This window comes from Cebus imitator, unplaced genomic scaffold (genome assembly GCF_001604975.1).
Source record: "Cebus imitator isolate Cc_AM_T3 unplaced genomic scaffold, Cebus_imitator-1.0 Scaffold547, whole genome shotgun sequence".
Classification (NCBI taxonomy): domain Eukaryota; kingdom Metazoa; phylum Chordata; class Mammalia; order Primates; family Cebidae; genus Cebus; species Cebus imitator.
Genome location: NW_016107862.1, coordinates 970,448 through 989,783, shown reverse-complemented (window position 1 = coordinate 989,783; position 19,336 = coordinate 970,448). Strand labels below are relative to the sequence as shown.

Sequence of the window (19,336 nt, the reverse complement as noted above, 5' to 3'; positions counted from 1 at the left end):
TTTTTTTTAGTAGAAACGAGGTTTCACCACATTTGCCAGGCTGGTTCAATCTCCTGACCTTGTGATCCACCCACCTGAGCCTCCCAAAGTGCTGGGATTACAGGCATGAGCCACCTTGCCCGGCCTGTGGTGGCTTTTATTCGGTATCTTTTGAAAAGTTTTCTGGAAATGATTTCACACACTATCATGGGGAACTTAGTGATGGAGTTTTAGTTTTTGAGCAGTTGCATTGGTTTAATAATAAGCTGAGTTGGCCTACATAGCCTTTGAAATGAGTTTTATAGCAACCTTCCCATGACCGGCTTTAGCAAGACCCTTGCCTAATAATTCAAGACTCTGGTGCATGCATCAGTCTCTCATAGACTTTAATTTGGTAGACAGGAATTATCTATGAGCTAATGCCAATTCTGAGCTGTTGACACTCCTGAAAGCCTTTATCACAATACCTCTGCCGGAAAGAGAGCAGATGGAAGTTGCCTTTAAGTAAATTCCTATATTTAAAAAGTATAAAACAAGATTGTTCCTAAGACCTCCTGTCCAACTCCTCAATAATGCCATCTAGTTTTTAGATCAAATAGATGCATGCTTTCCTGCCATCACAAATAGATCAGATATATCCTCCAAGCTGCAGTTCCTTAGGCTCAGCTCTTTTTCTAGGACAAGACTCATAAATCAGAGGAACCAGGTCGGTAAGTGCTGTCAGAAAGATAAGCGCTTATCAGTTGTGGCAAACCAAAATGACTGGCTATGGTAACACTTCCTGCAGAATCTTCAAGCATGGGGTTCTTAGGGCTTTATGGTGCAAATTTCATTGAACATCCCATCTGGTACCCTGCTGAGGACTTTGGATAAATCCAGAGCAGCCTGTCGGTACCCCTGATCCAGCTCAAGGCAGAGCCCTCCCTCTAGTGAGAATCTACACAGGCTCTTTAATTATCATGACAACTTCTCAACCAAAGCAGGGACCGAAAGCCCAGGAATCTCCTTTCAATCAACAAAGAATATAGGCATTTTGCCCTCCCAAATCTCAAACTTGAATTGTCTGTTGCAAATAACTTTCAAAAAGAACAGCTAAGCTAGAGGGATAGTTTAGAGGTTTAAAATACCTTATATTGTATTGATTCCAAGGAGCAACTTAAGCTTGTTTAAGCAGGACAGGAATGCACTGGCCCATGTGCAGAGAAGGATAATTGGATGCTTCACAGGATGCAGGGATCCAGGCCGCTCTAACAGCTCTCTGCCTATGCTGGTCTTCGCTTGGGCTTTCGATCTCTGCAAGGCGGGGGGCTGGCCTTAGGCAGCCTAAAGTTAACAAACCAAAGAGAAAGAGGATAGTCCTCCTCCAAGGTCCTAGAAGGACTCCAGTGGGCCAGACTGGCATCGGGTTTTACCCTGTGACCAAGGGCTTGTTCTGTCATCAGAATAAAAGAGATGGCAGAACACGCTAAGAAGCAGAGCCAACCCAGTGAACTCCATGTATACATGTCTGCCCATTGCTTTCTTTGGGTTGCAGGATAACCCAAGGAAACCCAAAGCCATTATTGTTATTATTATTTTAAATCAGCAGATCCATGCGTTGCCCTTAGAGCCAGTAGCCCAGAAAGCTCTGCTCTTCTGCTGTTAGGCTGGAAGTCAGTTTTCCTCATGGTTTTCCTCTCTAGCGTGAGCCCTGCATCAGATTTGTGGGTTACCCATATGGGTAAACTGTGATTTTCCAATCCCCTCCAAACACACATATCCACATGCGCTAAGGAGAGTGAAGGAGAAGCAGTCATCTCAGTAAACCCTTGACATTTGGGTGGGCAGGATTCAGTAATCAGGCAATCTTGATTCAGTAATCTTGCTGGTAGGCAACAGGAGCAGAAATAAAGAGACACATCAAATGGCTGAGGGTGTGGTAGAGGGAGGAGCTGTAGGATAATGCACACCATGTGCTGGACCATGAAAGGAATCTTAGGAATTGATACCAAAACCCTGTGCCTCACCTAAAATGCTCCACTTCCTTCCTCCTGGTAATACACAGGCAGAGAACCACACAGCTGATAAAAAGATATTTTATCTAATCTCAGAAGCCATCATTTGTAGGATGTACCCTTATTTTTATGTACTAATATAAAGAAAGGAAGCTACCAATTATAATTGCATAATCGATTGTAAGATACATCCAGATTTCAGAGATGTTAAAATGTAAAGTACAAGGTATGATTTGGAGCTGACAAGCATTATACAGGCTAACAAGGATCCTCTCTTTGTATTAAGCACTTTCCAGGTTTCTTGGATGTAGTGGTTAGGACCAAGGATATTGGCTACCAAAGCCATCCCCATTTCTATTAGTATTATTTCATATAGACAATTGATTTTTTCTCAATTCTATGTAAAGTTTGGTGAGAAGCTGTTTTAAAAGATTCTGCTCCGGGCGCGGTGGCTCACGCCTGTAATCCCAGCACTTTGGGAGGCCGAGGCGGGTGGATCACGAGGTCAAGAGATCGAGACCATCCTGGTCAACAAGGTGAAACCTCATCTCTACTAAAAATACAAAAATTAGCTGGGCATGATGGTGCGTGCCTGTAGTCCCAGCTACTCGGCAGGCTGAGGCAGGAGAATTGCTTGAACCCAGGAGGCGGAGGTTGCGGTGAGCCGAGATCGCGCCATTGCACTCCAGTCTGGGCAACAACAGCGAAGCTCCGTCTCAAAATAAATAAATAAATAAAATAAAATAAAATAAAATAAATAAAAAATAAAAGATTCTGCTATTTTTATTGGCCTAAATTAATCTAAGAAAACATATCACTTGCTAAATAGATGCAGCTTAAAACAAGTTTCCTATTCATGCTCCCCTTCCAAGCTGGTTGCCCATAAGCTCTTTCTGGTATTAGTGACAGCTACATGTATTGTAGTTTCTCACCAAAATGCATCCTTAAGTATTTAGAGGTAAAGGGGTGTAATGTCTTCCACTTACTCTCAAATGACTCAAGGAAAAAAGAGAGGGGTAAGGGGAGAAGGAGAGGGAGAGAGAGGAGAAGAAGAAAGTAAATGTGGTAAATGTTAATTGGAGGATCTGGATAAACGGGCGTCTTTGTGATTTCTTGAAATTCTTCTGTAATTATATCAAAATTAAAAGTTAAATATAAGAACATTAAAAAAATCTTCCCAACATTTTGATCTCACATTGCCTTCTTAGCTTCTGTTGAAGGTTTCTTGTAAGCAAGGACAGTGGAAAGAAAGGCGGATTGGTCTGCAGTTCAGGGTCCTCCATCTTATATGTCATTCCTGGAGTTCAGGACTAATAAAAAGTTTGTGCTGGATTGTAATCATTTTCCTCAGCACTGTGGATTATAACCTGTACCTTCTCTGCTATCTTTGTTTTTTGAATGATTTGAGTATAACTTGACTCTTTTATCTTAGGCTTCCTTCAATTCCTTTTGAAAACAGAAGAAATATACCATAAAGCAGTGTCATGCCCTTAGTTCTACTGTGCCCCTGTTTTAAGGACATAATCTACTCGGGGTTCCATGTGCTTCATAATGCAGCAAATGGTGCTATGCTTCAATGTTTCTTCCCAGCAACATTCCCAGTTCTTTCTTTCCTTTGGTTTGCTTCCTTCTGCGCTTTTCCTTCCCTTTGCTTCATCCTTCTTTCTTCTCTCTCATTCTGTCTCTCATTTTCCCTTCTCTGAGTCCACTCCTCCCTTCCTCACCCTCATTCCCTCAACACCTCCACTCTCACCTTAGGTGCCCCCTTCTCTGTCCTATTATCTCCCTTCCTCTCTTTGTTCTCTCTCACACAGAAGATTAAAGAGGAAGGACAGGGGAAAAGAGTGAAGGAAATAAGTGGGAGCAGAGAGATAGAGCAACTAAGAAAAAGAAAAAGGAACAAAATATCCAACGCTGGGGCTAAAAGATAGTCATGGTGATCAGGCATTTTGTCTGGGTTCTCAGCAGTGCACCTACCTTTCCTGCTCAGTGTTGGAGCATGTGCCTCTGCTGCTTAATACTTGTGGGGTGAAGCTCCTACTGACTCAGCACAGTGATGATTCCATACGAAGGGAAGGTATGCCAAGGTCTGTGGTTGCTTTTGCACATTTGTTCTTTGGGCATCTACTACCACCTACTCCCGTTCCTGAAATAGACTTTTCTTCTTCCTCCTCCTCCTCCTCATCCTCCTCTTCTTCTTTCTCTTCTTCTTCTTCGAGTTTTGCTCTGTCCATCTCAGCTCACTGCAGCCTCTGCCTCCCATGTTCAAGTGAGTCTCCTGCCTTAGCCTCCCAAGTAGCTGGGAATGCAGGGGTGTACCACCACGCCTGGCTAATTTTTGTATTTTTAGTAAAGACAGGGTTTCACCATGTTGGCCAAGCTGGTCTCAAACTCCTGACCTCAGGTGATCCACCCACTTCAGCCTCCCAAAGTGCTGGAATTACAGGCATGAGCACCACACCCAGCCTGAAATCAACTTTTCTTACAATGAAAGAGGGAGCCTGGTGTCCACAACTTTAGTCAACAGGGAAACACTTCACTTCCCTAATTATTTGACCAAGCACAGAAAATCTGTAGGCAGATGAAGGATACTGGTTTTCATTATTATTTTTATTTTCTACAAATAAATATTTACCAGGTTACCAAGAAAATACATAAAGCAACAAATAAAGCACATCACACCAAAAGAATGTACATTTGGGCTCAGCTAGATCACAATATCTAGCCATGGTTGTGTTGACTGATACAGCCTCCAGGTTTTTGGATGGTTAGCATCCAGATTCTAGTCTTTCCCCGCCCCTGCCCCAACTCACCTCTTAGTTTTTAGCATTAGATCTGCATTCCCTCACAAGTTTTTTTCTCTTTCCATAAGGGGACAAAAATTCCAGTTGAAAACTCTGGGTATATCCAGGGTTTGAGAAAATAATTGATAGTTAAATAACTTAAGTGGTTAATCCTCCCCTGCATAATCCCAAAGGAGAACTCAAGGCTAGATAATTATACATCAGCTTTTTTGACCACTGGCTCCCAACAGGATTTTTCCCTTCTACTATTAAAGTGATCTTTTCTCAACTGTGGTCTCTTCTATTGTTCGACTGCTTTGGTTAGAAAGCTCTAGATGCTAGGAGGTTCTTCCCAATATTAAGAAAAAAAAATCTGTAGTGAACTTCCTTGCCTTCTGGTAAATTCTTTGGAGTGACACAAAATAAGACTCATTCTCCTTTCATGTCACATGTTTGAAGATGGAATTGTGCTGCTTCTGAGCCATCCTTCCACCAATTAAAACTGCCCCAGTTCCTTATCTGTGCCTTGTGGACACAATGTACTTTTTCAGTATGTCCATCTGAGTATGGGCCTGAAGCTGAACACAATAACCCAAAGATGACATCCTGTCTAGCCCAGAGGGTTGTGGTTACTTCCCATTAGGCATAGTGTTTCAATGCAAACAAAATTTGTGGCCTGTTTTAAAATATCTGCATCCCACTGTTAAAATATCTATATTCTACTAAGATTGTGATATATAAAAGTCTTCATCCTTTAATACAGGACTTGGTAGCTGGCTGTGTCTTTAGTTGCACTTATTGATTTTTCAAAAAAAAAAAACTACGTATCAAGTTTTACATTTATTTCTATTAAACAAATCTTGTGGCTTTAGGATGCTGTTCTAGCCTACAGAGGCCATGTTGATACTCCCAGGAACAGAGGCTAGAACAGGACAGGAAGACTATCCATGGAAAGCATATTTGTGGCCAGGTGACCACTGGTACAATCTGGACTACTGATAGGCAAAAATCTTTGGACTGTGGTTTACGTTATATAGTCGCATTATTATACATCCAGAATATTATGCATATTAAATTATTTTTCTGTTTTGGCCAGATATTTGTTACTACACACATAGTAACATAAATAGATTCTTGTTGCAAGAGAGTCAACCAGTACATAAGAATATGCAGAAAAATAAGAAAACTCACACTCCCACCTCTTCCCAGAGTAACCATGGGTACCATGTGCCTTCTACTTATGTACATGCATATGCTTGTACTTATATAGATAGGTCTATGTCATTATTTTAGACTACTGCATGGTATGACCATGACATTATTATTACCATTACTATTATTATTATTTTGAGTCAGGGTCTTGTTCTGTCCCCCAGGCTGGAATGCACTGGTGTGATTTTGGCTCACCGTAACCTCCACCACTTCCCAGACTCAAGCAATCCTCCTGTCTCGGCCTTCCAAGTAGCTGGGACCATAGAGTCATGCCAGCATGCCCAGCTGATTTTTGAATATTTTGTAGAGATGGGGCTTTGCCATGTTGTCCAGGCTGTTCTAAAACTCTTGGACTCAAGCCATCTCCCTACCTCAGCCTCCAAAGTGCTGGGATTATAGGCGTGAGCCATTGCTCCTGGCCAACATTATTTATTCAACCATCAACGGTGACTTAGATGGTTATTTGTGTTGTTCTCAACTCTATTATTACGGACTCCACTGCAGTGATTTCACTTTTCTATGCAATTCTGAATCCATTTGCAAATGTTACCCCAGTATTGATTCTCAGTAGAAATACGTGAGCCATGGGACTATATGCATATATGCTATCTCCCCAGTGTCTTCTCAAAAGTTTGCCAAGTCCCATCCCTATAAATCTTGGCTTTGTACCAAGTAGAATGTACCCACATACTTTTCCTTCTATAAAGGATGGTTACTTTGACTTAGCATTGTCGATATGGAACAAAACAAACAAAACAAAAATATTACTTGTGTCTTTCAGACCTATTCTTTATTTTAAAGAATATGTGTGCCTGCATTCAGATCATCTCCTCTTCCTTACAAATTAGGGAAATCCCCAGATGAAAGCCCATAAAATGTTAAAAGGGGGAAATTCTGGATCTCCACATCCCTATGGAACACATCACAGAAGCCAGGATTGGAGAGCCAACTCCACACACCTCCATATCCCCTCTGAGATGAATGGCAATTCTTTACAGGCCCTGGGCACAGGCCCAAATGCCTTCCAGGCTTGTCTAATCCTCCAGAGGAGATTAAAGGCAATACAGCCAGCATACCCAATCATTAGGAATTTGGCTTCTGGGGCCAGGCACTCTTGGGCGTGAGTGCCAGATCTCTTATTTATAAGCTGTAACCTTGGCCATGTTATTTAACCCTTCTGAGCCTGACTTTCCTCACTCATGCAAGACAGGTAATATACCAACCACAGAGGGTGGTTTTGAGGATTAAATGAGATATTGATTGTAAGGAAACCAATAGCGTAGTTGATGGCAAATTGAGCACCCAGTAACAGTTAATCATTCTTATTACTACTACTATTTGCTAAGTCCTTATTTCTGTCCAGTAAAATCCAAGTCACGGCAAGGACTTGAACCTCACAAGAATAAAAACATGGCCCGCTGGGTTCAGCGTGATGGCTCCCAGGGTGGTGTGCCATTACCCACCTGCAAATTCCTGACAGCCCAAGGCGACACCAGTCATTTCCTCCTTGCCTTCCTTAGGCAGTATATTGAGTGGCTGCTAGCATCACTCCAGAGCCAGACAATCTGAATCCAAATCTAGCTCTCCTACCTACAACTGAGTGACTTCCATGCTAGAAATCGCTTCTCTGGGTCCGGCTTACACTTAAGTGAATGAAGATGTAAAATGCAGATGATGCAGAATTGTGGTGAGGACTGAGTGAACTAATACATGTAAAGCTTTTAGAAAGATGCCTGGCACGTGGTGGGTTCTCAGGCATCATTAGGTATTTTCATTATTCTATGGGAGGCCATTTGCTGCTGCCTTAAAAAGGCTGATCTCACAGAACCATCTGCCCTTGGCAGAAGAGCCCAGTACCAATAGCCAATCTGTGTTTCCCTCCAACTCCCAGATGGCAGCTCTGCAGCACTTTCTCCTCACCTCATTTCACCTCACCCAGACGCACTCCACATCAGGACCCTTAGGCAGTGCAGAGACAGTTCTTGAAGCAGGGGGATGCCATGTTCCCAAAAGAGACTGATGAGGCCATGGAGGGCCCCTTCCTCCAAGCTAGGCTTTCGGCCAGTCCCTCCTTGGCTTTTACGGATGCTTTGTAGCCCTGCAGCAATTCGGCTCCAGGACAACACTCATACCATTCCCTGCCAAGGAGAGTTCAGAAAACTCCACGCCATGCAGTGCAATTGGGAGAAAACTCGAGGGAGCGCTGTCGTGGGACCTCCCAATGGTGATTTGTACAAATGAAGCAACGCTATCCAGCTTCCCAGAAAACACCGCCTTTTTTCTCTTACATTACAGCTCTGAGTCAAAGTGTACTGTGGCCTCAGACCCGGGGCATACAGCCCATCTGACAACTACAACTGAGGGAAGCTGAGCCTGCTTCTGGAGCCTGTACCAGAAGGCAGAACGGGAGACTCCCAGCTCTCCCTTTTTAAAGGCCAGGGAGGAAATTGTCCCAAATGCTCTTCAGTCCAAAATGGAAAGTTAGATTCAATGATCTGTACTCTGCTGCTAACTAACCTCCGCTTTTCCTCTTCCCATTGTGCTGAGTTCAGTCACTGGTGGGTCGTGCATTTTAAGAGTTTGAATGCAGAAGAAAGGAGGGCTTCTCAGTTTCTGAGCCTTGAGAAGGTGACACTGTGGCCTCCAACCAGCAGCCATGTCCCCAGGCACCTCGCTCACCTACACTATTTCAAGGACTTCCTGGTGCAGTAAGGATGTGACTGAGCCCTGAGCCCCCAGGTTACCAGCCACACCCAGTGGAATCCCTGCGGCTAAGGGGTAAAATGGGTATCCTCTTCCACAGCAGGGACACAGAAGGGACTCAGGGTTGGTGGGAACCCATATTTCTGCTCTCTTTTACTCTGGACTTTGAACATAATCCCTGGGTCTCCCTGAAGCAAATCAGAGAGGTGAAAAGCAACTTACATGTTTTTTTTTTTTTTTTTTTTTTTTGAGACTGGTCTCTCCATGTTGCCCAGGCTGGTCTTGAACTTCTGGGTTCAAGGGATCCTCCTGCCTCAGTAACACATATCATTCAACAAGGAATAAACACACCAACAATTTCGAGCACCACAATCGGAGCACTGTGCCCTGCTAAATGTGAGGAGCATTCTCCTCTCTGATGTTATAACCATAAGGCCCGGTCCTGTGGCTTAAGCTCCTCTGTTCACTTAGAGTCTCCCACACCACCAAACAAGTCTGGAGACAGAGAAAGAAGCTAATATTTCCCCTAAGTGCCAGACACTGTTTTCTATTCTTTACATTGACCGTTTCATTTATTTCTCCCAATCATCCTAAATATATCGGTATATTTAGCCTGCTTTATATATAAAGGGATTAAGGCTCAGAGACAGTAAACTATTTGCCAAATGTCACAGAGGTTGCAAGGGAGAGGGGTCAGGATTTGAATTCAGGTCTGCAGGCTCCAAAGCCCATCTATACCACACCAGTATGCATTTGTTGACTTACTGCCTATCATCCTAAGTCTTACAGAAGCCCCACCCCTCTAACTACACTAACTGTAGAAGTCTCTAGTACTGTTATTCCTATTAAGGACCTGGGCTGCCCCAGTGCTGTAAGCTCCCTCCAGGAGCCCAGGACCACAACAGGCAAAGCCATCTTGTTTCCAGAGTCTGATGCAATTCACACCCTCCTCCTCCCCTTCTGTTGCGGAATGTCCTTGGTATCTGCCCAGTGAAGTCATCTCCACAATTTACAGTCAAATCTTAGGAGGGCTTAGAAAATCTTCATTTAACACAGTGGCTGGAACATGCAGAGAGTTGGTATGCAGCCTCTACATGGGCTTCATGACTAGATCTGCTACACTCAAACCCATTATATTGAAATTACCATAAAATTCACACTATTCCAATCCTCAGAAATGATAGTTTTATTTAGAAGTGAGCAAAAGCAATGATTTCATAGGCCCCAGTGCCAAAATCTTAGCTGAATGTTTCCCAAATGTTTTGTTTTCAGAACCTCTTCATACTGATAAAAACTATCGTAGAGTCCAAAGAACTATTGTTTAGCTAAGTATCTATCAATATTTACAATTTTAGAAATTAAAGCTGAAAGAATTATAAAATATTTATTTGTTAGTTCATTAAAAATAATAAACCTAATACATGTTAACATATTTTATGGAAAATCACTAGTTTCCAAAATCACAAATATTTAGTCAGAGTGGGCAGTTTTAAAAAATATTGTTACAAATCTCCTTAATTTATGATGTTACAGAAGACAGCAGGTGACTCACATCTGTTTCTGCAGACAGACCCCTGGTAAACTTGTAAGGGAATAAGAGTTAGAAAGGCAAAGAGCATTTTATTCCCACAGCTGTAACCTTGTGAATTTCCTGGAAAGGGTCTCAGGGGCCACCCTCCATGGGATCCCTGGACCACACTTTGAGAACCATTGTTGAAGCTTAAGAGTGTGATTATTTATTTATTTATTTTGTGAATGTCTCTTCATTCAAGAAAAATCTAAATGGGCCATTGTCTTGGCATAGGAAGTTGGTGAGGGTGGGGGTGATTTCAGAAAAATAATGTCCCAGTTACCAGTTTAAAGAGAATAGTCCCCCTGAGACAACTGTGGGCACATTGAAACACCACTGCAACCCTCTAAGCTGTTGCAGAGCTGCCACCACCAGGTGTCTGGCTAGGAAGATGTCATCTCCCCATGACAGCCACCTGCCCAGATGATGTACTTTGGCCCCAGGAAGGAGGCGGAAGAAGAGGCAGACGGAATGATGCCCAAATCCCTGCTGCCAGGAGACCAGATGATGCCTGGTCAGGAAGCTGGGGGAGCCCAGTTCAGTGGAATAAGCATATGGATCCTGCTCAGGTATGAAGCCAGGAGGGCATCTGAGCTACAACCTGAAATCAAAGCCCAAGATCGAGCCACAGTCTGAATGTTTTGGATGGCAGTTCTGCCAATTAAACCGATGGTAACAACAATAATGTACTGCTGATAATGTAAAAACTACTATATATGGAGAATTTTGAGCTAGGCAATGTGCCAAGCACTTGACAGAAATAATTTCATTAATCCCACACAACCAACCCTTTGAGATAACCATTACCCTAATCCCTTTTTTACAGACAAATAAAGCAAGGCAGGAAGTGTTGGAGTTATGAATTAAGGTCACACAGACTACATTGGTTGAGCTGAAATTTGAATTCACTTCCACCGGGCTGCAAAAACTCCCTCCCGCTTCCCAGCCGCACCAGCTAGGCAAACTCCTGCCAGAGGAAATCTCACCATTGGAGTGCAACAGGCATAGATTTATCCTACTTAAGTGGGGGAAGCTGAAGTCACAGCAAAGGGAATACTACTGTGTCCCATAGAAAGAAACATGAAGACAGAGTGGACACTCCATTCCTACTCCCATCAGCCATCTGGAGGGTTCAGGACTGACTTGTACTAGGGACATCACAAAGCTTAGGGAGTTGGGGAGCTGAGGCGACAGCCTGAGTACACAGCCCCCAGGCTTTCAGATCCCCTCGTGCACCCCTCCCCACCTAGCTCTGCACTTGGCATTGTTGCTGCCAGCCAGAAAGTTTGAGATCTTCAATCCTCCCCCCCCAAAATAAACCCCTCCACTCTGCCCTTTAAGCACTGCTGTCCCTTCAAAGTTCAGATGTGGGGTCCTTTGGAGCCCTGCTCCCTAGAGGATCACCTGGCACAGGGCCACCTCCACATCCCACCCCTTCTGAGCTCAGCCTCCCAGAGGTGCGGAACTTCTTACAAACACACACTGTCACCCAATTCCCTGGAAAAACAAACAGGGCAATTGTGTGAGAATTCCATTCCAAGACATCCTCCCTTCTCTGTAACTAGAGGCTCCAAGGAGTTCAGCTTTGCACGAGCTTTTAATTTGCGTGCAGACAAGCACAAAAGGCCCAACCGGATATACCTGTTATTTCCCAATGACCTGAGAGCCCGAAGTTTATGTTAAGCCTTGGGTTACGGCACAGCTTGCACGCAAGGCTCTGCGGCTCCCGCAGGCAATTGAGAGGTAGTGGTGTACAGGACAGAGGAACAACTCTGAAGTGACAGCACATAATTTAATTCCCCCTAAGCTTTCCAAGCATGCAGACTGTTCCTTTTTTGTCAGCATATAACCTAAGTGATTTGTTCTACTCAGGCAAGAAATGTCTAATTTAAACCACATTGCAGCTAAGCCCTTAGCGAAGAAAGAGAACTCCTTGGGGCTTAGCTGTGCATGGTTAGGCTGGTAGCAGCTGGGGCAAAGTAGATCCCTTTCAGCCCCTGTATTTCTTACCTAGGTCATGACTGGAGATACGTGGGTTGGGGGGCTCTAATCACCACACTCACTCTTCTGTCTCATGCTCCATCCCTCGTGAATGGGTTTAGTTTTAGTAAGAATGTTTACAGGAGAGTGTTGGCTCTGTCCAGGGTTTGAGTCCCATCTGAGCCACCAGGAGCTGGGTGACTTCAGGCAAACCTCTTAAACTCTAACCATTGTTTTTTCTTCTCTGAGAAATAGGACAAGTCGGTGGTGGGGAAGGGGGGTGGTGCACAGATTGACACATTTTCATGGCAAGTGATCTGGCTTAGGAAGCAGGGGAGATCTGTGCTCCAGCCTGGCTCTGTTCCTAGCTAGCAGTAGATTTGCAGCAAGGAACTTTTCTCTAGGCCTCAATTTCCTCATCTGTAAAATAAGTAGGCTGGATGAAATGGTCTTTAAAGTTCCTTCAGCGAAGGAACTTTAAAATACTATGTGTGTCTTAAATCACTTGGAGTTTGACAAAATAATAATAATAGTTATAATAATTATAACTATTACTGCGATTTCTTCCTATAATCCCAAAGATTTCACTAGCCATGCAAATCTTAAAATTTTTCTTTAAAAGTACTTTCATTGGCCTAACTGACATGAAACAAAGAAGGATTCTAGGCCCCCAGATGGTAGGATTTGGGGTGAAGGTTCTGTGTCTGTCTCCTTCCCCATAGAATTATCGAATTTCCCGTCTTGCTCTGCCAGACTGCTAAATGGTCTCTAAGTACAGCCTACGTTCCAAGGCTGTTTCCTTAGGCAAAAATACCCCTTCTCCTTGTCTGCTGTGAAACTCCCTTCCTCTTAGCCTCCTCTTTCCATTATGGGACTGTGTTCTCTTCTGGGCTCCCTTGAGGACTTCACACTATTATTCCATTGACTTCATGTTGTTATTTTTGGTTTTGTATTCGATATGTCTTTGCTCAACTAGACCCTCAGGATCTCGATCATCTGTACCATCCAGCCTCTCCTTCCCAGCCTTCCCCAGCACCTGGTATACATTCATGGAATAATTAACTTTTGAACCCTGTGGATTTCATCACAATAGGATAAGAATGCTGCATGGGTTTAAAATAGACGTTCACAATTTGAGATGAGCAGTGCTAACCACCATCCCTAAAGGAAACCTAGTTAGGGTGGTGATTAGAGACATTTTGAACGATTACTTCAGGAAAGGATCAAATTCATTGAAAAGCTGCTATCTTAGTGAAGATGTAACTATGGAAAGACATAAAAGACAAAATCCTAATAACGGTATATTTGCAAGTGCCTTTTTTAAAGAATAGGAATCATCTCAGCAGAGTATTTGAAGAAGGATGTGTGTGGTTATTTGCATGTCGCTGCCAATAGTTAAGAATGTTTCATTCTTCTGGGATCACAAAGCCTAAAAGGAGAATTTGAGGTTACTTTTGGGGAGGAAAGGACACTTAGTTTGGGAATTCAATCGATGGTAGTTAAGTGTCCTTTTTGTTTAATAATTGGGATAAGTATGACAAATACACAGCATTCCCAGGAGTGAGGAGAGAGGCTAGAGAAAACAGATGAGTGGAATATAGGCTTGATTGAGAAAAGCAGAATTTCTACTACCAGTGACGACTGTGGGAGCAGCATTCCTGTAATGGAGGGGAAATGAATAAAATCTCAGGTCCCAGCTCAACAGGGACCTTTCTCCTCCTAGCCAGCTGGAAGGCAGGCTTGAAAAAAAAAAAAAAAAAAGGAAGCATGGGGAAGGATGTTTTTTTATAAGACATCTCAGAAATGATCATAAACACAGTAAAGCTGGTTTTCAAAAAAGGAAAATGAGAAAAGAAGTGGTAGCTTGAAGCTGGTCATTGAGGAAGAAAGTGAACTTCTGAACCTCCCAAGAGGGTGTACCTGGTTTGAGTGGGCAGGACTCCAAGCCTTTAGGATCGATGGACCAGAACAGAGAAATGAAAGTGCAACAAGAACGACGTGCGGAAAAGGCAGAAGCAGGGTAGGGGCGAAAAGGGTGTGTACTTTTCCTTTCTGACCTGGGAAAGGGAAATTTTGTGCTGGGAAGAGTTATGTGGGAGGAAGAAGGAAAGGCGCCAGGAATGCCTGGAAGGTATGTGATGCTTGACCTTATAATCTCCTGCAACAATTTCTACACTGATTGGGACACCCTGTGTGTAAGCATCCCTTCACCTCTGCTCTAAAAATGTCATTAGGTAAATATCTGTTTTATTAACATTTTTAGAAATTATTTGTTTTATTAACATTTTTACAGAATTCCACAAAACAATATGCAGTAATGCTAAAATGTAGGTGATACCAGGAGAAGCAGTGCCTTGTCTGAATTCCCAGGGCTCTGAAGGCACTGTTTTGGATTTTAATCTTTCCTTAGTGATCTTAAACATAATGAAATAGCAGAGAACATTGATCTCAGAGTAGTAATTGCACCAACCACAGCCTTAATGCCCAGCAGGCTTAGTTCGCTGGAATAATTAGACTAGGAAATGCATGATTCAAGATGTCTACACAGTGGCCCCCACAAAGTCTGAAGGGGAAACAAAGAAAAAGCCAGAGAGCCTTTCATACAAGGAAACCAACTGTGTTTACATGCAAAAGATCCGTCTCCTGTGTCTACCTAAGAGCAATGACTCTAGGGGGGTGGAATAATTTATACATGTGTAAAAACATTTATTTTTCTACCTACTTAGTTCAAGTGTGTGTTAAAATATCTGTAAACAACTCCAGACCCGTCCGCATCTTATTTTTATCCTAAAGGCAGTGTTACATAGACGTCTAAATGTTCTGAGAGGACAATCTTAAATATACAAAAGATTTCCTAATTTATCACCATATGCTTGCTGGAAACCGACAGTGCTGGGATGGGTAATATTCTTTTAACTCTGATTGAATTATATGTTAATTTGTTGTGGTGGTCTTCGATTTCAGACACTATTAGCAAATTACGGAGGAAAAGCAAGATGGTATGATTCATGAACTACCACAGCAGCAACAATTTCCAATTTCCACTCATTCTCTGTGTCATGTGATATGTTTCAGAAACTCACTTAAAATTGGGAAAATAAGCCATTCCTAATTGTACTTAAGTAAGGAAATAGCTCATTTATGAATCTAAGAAGATTAAAGAATATGGCTTTAGTGTGTTTGTTTAGAATCTATGCCAAAAATTTTTTTAGAATCACAAATCTGTTTTTTTCTTTTCCTTAAAAAACTTCAATAAAGCCAAATACTTAAAAAGAAAAAGAAAGAGAGGAAGAGAGAAAGAAAGAAGAAAGAGAGAAAGAAAGAGGAGGAAAAAAGAAACAGAAAGAAAGAGGAGAAGGAAAGAAAGAGAGAGAGAGGAAGGAAGGAAGGAAGGAAGGAAGGAGAAAGAAAGAAAAAGAAAGAAAGAAAGAAAGAGAAAGAAAGAAAGAGAAAGAAAAGGAGAAGGGGAAGGAAGGAAGGAAGGAAGGAAGGGAGGAAAGCAAGGAAGGAAGGAAAAAGAAAGTTTCACATGCAGTTTCAGCACTAAGGGATCCTGACAAGTAATTCACCTCTGCTTTGAATGTGGAATTTTACACTCTATGATATATACCTCTGGGGTGTATTTTTTTTAAAACCATCATTGCATTATTAGGGTTTTATGTGATTTAATATATAAAAAGTGAGGCTATTCTCCAGCTATTTTGTTTGGGTTTCTGTAAAGTTCAATCTCCACAGGTTAGCTCAAGAGATCTTTTAAAAATGAAATTTCAAACATGTTGCTTGAAAATCTTTAACGTGTTCTCAATTAATTTGCAATAAAGTCCGGCCCCCTTCCTATTGCACACACAATCTATACCCTTCCTCCCTTTTTCATGCCCTGCTCTCCAGGAACCCTGGTCTCCTGGCTGTGCCTCCAATGTCAGGGTGATTTCTGGGCTTGACTTTTTTTTTTTTTTTTTGCCTGGAAAGTTCTTCCCTGAAGAACTTTCAGATGGCTGCTTTCTTCATCTATCTCCTCTCGGAGCGTCATTCCCTGACCTTTCTTTCTAGGGCAGTGCTCTGGATCCACCCCATTGCTGTTTATCCAGTCAGTCTCTCCAGCGTCCATCACAAGCAATCTGCTTATCTTGTTTTTGGTGAGTTTATATCTGTGTCTACCACTAGATTATAAATTCTTCCTGGATAGAGACCTAGTTTACCTCATTCACCATTCTCTTCCCTTAGTGCCTGGCATGTAGTAGGTGTTCAATAAATGTGGTAAGAATGGATGAGTGATATGACGTTGATCTATATCTGTTTTTCTTTTCAGGCTATCTTTGTCAAGTTTTGGTATTGATCTTATGGGTCAGTTCCTGAGAAGGAGAGAAATCCTTGAGTTGTTGGGTAAATGTGGTTCAAGTAAGATGCTGAACAGTGCCAGCCACGTGGACTCTGCCACAGTGAAGGAGGAGGGTAGAGAAAAATGGGTTCCAACATGTGTGTATGTGGGGGTGGGAGGGGTGTGTTGATTCTGGTGTGCTCTATGCCTTTTTTTTTTTTTTTTTTCAAGTATGAAACCAGGACATCAGCTGAGCATATAAGAGGGGGAAGTGGTGCAGGGGGTTAAGGCATAATGAAAAGATTTAGAATTATCTTAAAAGAGTAGGAAAGCAAATCATGTGGAGATGTATAATATGGTTGCAGTGTTAGATTCCATTTGAGTTTTATCATGATGAACTTGAAGTGAGACAGCTGGAATTTGGGATTTCCCTAACACTTGAGTTGGGAACCTAAATTGTTAACCACTTTTATAAAGGCGATGTCCCTTGATCAAGCAATCCTAGTCTAAAAACGTATCCTAAAGACAATTGGACAAGTTTGAGAAAATGTACATACAAAGTTGCTTAACAAAATATTTTATTATAATTGATAGCAAATAAATGGAAAGTAAATGTTCAGCAATATGGGATTAGATAAATTCTGAAACATACAATGGGATATTTGGCAGCTATTAAAGACTCTCTATATTCATTGATATGATGAATAAGCACAATGACTTATTGAGTGAAAAAGAATGCAGCTTTCAAACCAGCACATAGTGTAAAACCCTTTTTTAAAAGTCATTTACTTACGTATTTTAGCACAAAGCCATGGAAGGATGTTCACCAAAGTGTCAAATCCTCTCACCCTCTTCTACGTATCTTTTTGAATTGGGCAACATGCTCTATAAAGAGTATTTGAAAACAGAATAAACAGAGAAAAAAATTTAATTAGATCCCATTTGTTAGTTTTTGCCTTTGTTATTATTGCTTTTGGTGTCTTCATCATGAAATCTTTGCCAGTTCCTATGTCCAGAATGGTATTGCTTAGGTTGTCTTCCAGGGTTTTCATAATTTGGGGTTTTATATTTAAGTCTTCAATTCATCTTGGATTGATTTTTGTATATGCTGTATATACAATCTTCTACATATGGCTAGCTAGTTGTCCCAGCACCATTCATTGAATAAGGAGTCCTTTTCCCATTGCTTGCTTTTGTCAGTTTTGTTGAAGGTCAGATGATTGTAGGTGTGCAGGCTTATTTCTGGGCTCTCTATTCTGTTTCATTGGTCTATGTATCTCTTTTTGTACAAGTACCATGCAGTTGTGATTACTGTAGCCCGGCAGTACAGTTTGACATGATGCCTCCAGCTTTGTTCTTTTTGCATATGATTGCCTTGGCTATTTGGGATCTTTTTTGATTCCATATGAATTTTAAAATAGTTTTTCTTTCTAGTTCTGTGAAGAATATCATTGATCATTTGATAGGAATGGCATTGAATCTGTAAATTGCTTTGGACAGTATGGCCATTTTAATGATATCGATTCTCCCTATCCATGAGCATGGAATGTTTTTCCATTTGTTTGTATCATTTCTGATTCCTTTGAGAAGTGTTTTATAATTCTCATTGTAGAGATCTTTCACCTCCCTGTTTAGCTGTATTCCCAGGTGTTTTATTCTTCTTATTGTGAATGGAATTGCATTCCTGATTTGGCTCTCAGCTTGGCTGTTGTTGTTGTATAGAAATACCAGTAATTTTTATACATTGATTTTGTATCATGAAACTTTGCTGAAGTTGTTTAGCAGCTAGGCTCTAATTAAACTTAAGAGCTTCTTCACAGCAAGAGAAACTATCAACAGAGTAAACAACGACCTACAGAATGGAAGAAAATATTTGAAAACTATACATCTGACAAAGGTCTAATATCCAGCATCTATAAGGAACCTAAATTTACAAGAAAAAGAGCAAACAACCCCATTAAAAAGTTGGCAAAGGACACGAGAACACACTTTTCAAAAGAAGACATACATGTGGCCAACAAGCAGATGAAAAAAGCTCAGTATCACTGATCATTAGAGAAATACATATCAAAACCACAGTGAGATACCATCTCATGCCAGTCAGAATGGCAACTATTACAAAGTCAAAAAATAACAGATGCTGGTGTGGTTGTGGAGAGAAGGGAATGCTTATACACTGTTAGTGGGAGTGTAAATTAGTTCAACCATTGCAGAAAGTAATATGGCAATTCCTTAAAGAGCTAAAAACAAAACTACCATTTGACCCAGCAATCCCATTACTGGGTATATACCCAAAGGAATATAAATTCTTCTATTATAAAGACACATGCACACGTTTATTGCAGAACTATTCATAATAGCAAAGACACGGAATCAACCTAAATGCCCCTCAGTGGCAGATCAAATAAAGAAAATGTGATACATATATATCGTGGAATACTATGCTGCCTTAAAAAAGAACCAGATCATGTGCTTTGCAGAAATAAGAATGGAGCTGGTGGCTAGTATCCTTAGTAAACTAACTCAGGAGCAGAAAACCAAACACCTCATGTTCTCACTTATAAGTGGGAGCTAAATGATGAGAACACATGGACACAAAGAGGGGAGCAACAGACACTGGGGCCTATTTGAGGGTGGAGGGTGGGAGAAAGGTGAGGATCAGAAGATATAACTGTTGGGTACTAGGCTTAGTACTTGGGTGAAGAAATAATCTGTATAGCAAACACCCATGACACAAGTTTACCCATGTAACAAACTTGCACATACACTCCTGAACCAAAAATAAAAGTTAAAAAAA

The 19,336-nt window shown here is 41.7% G+C and overlaps 1 long non-coding RNA gene across 1 annotated transcript in view; it reads left to right on the top strand.

The window, feature by feature from the left end:
- Positions 1 to 19,336, top strand: part of LOC108293777 — a 45,875-nt gene that overhangs the window by 4,102 nt on the left and 22,437 nt on the right. Inside the window, exon 2 of the long non-coding RNA XR_001820804.2 lies at positions 16,531 to 16,673. This is a non-coding gene — a long non-coding RNA (uncharacterized LOC108293777). The remainder of the gene's footprint in view (positions 1 to 16,530; positions 16,674 to 19,336) is intronic.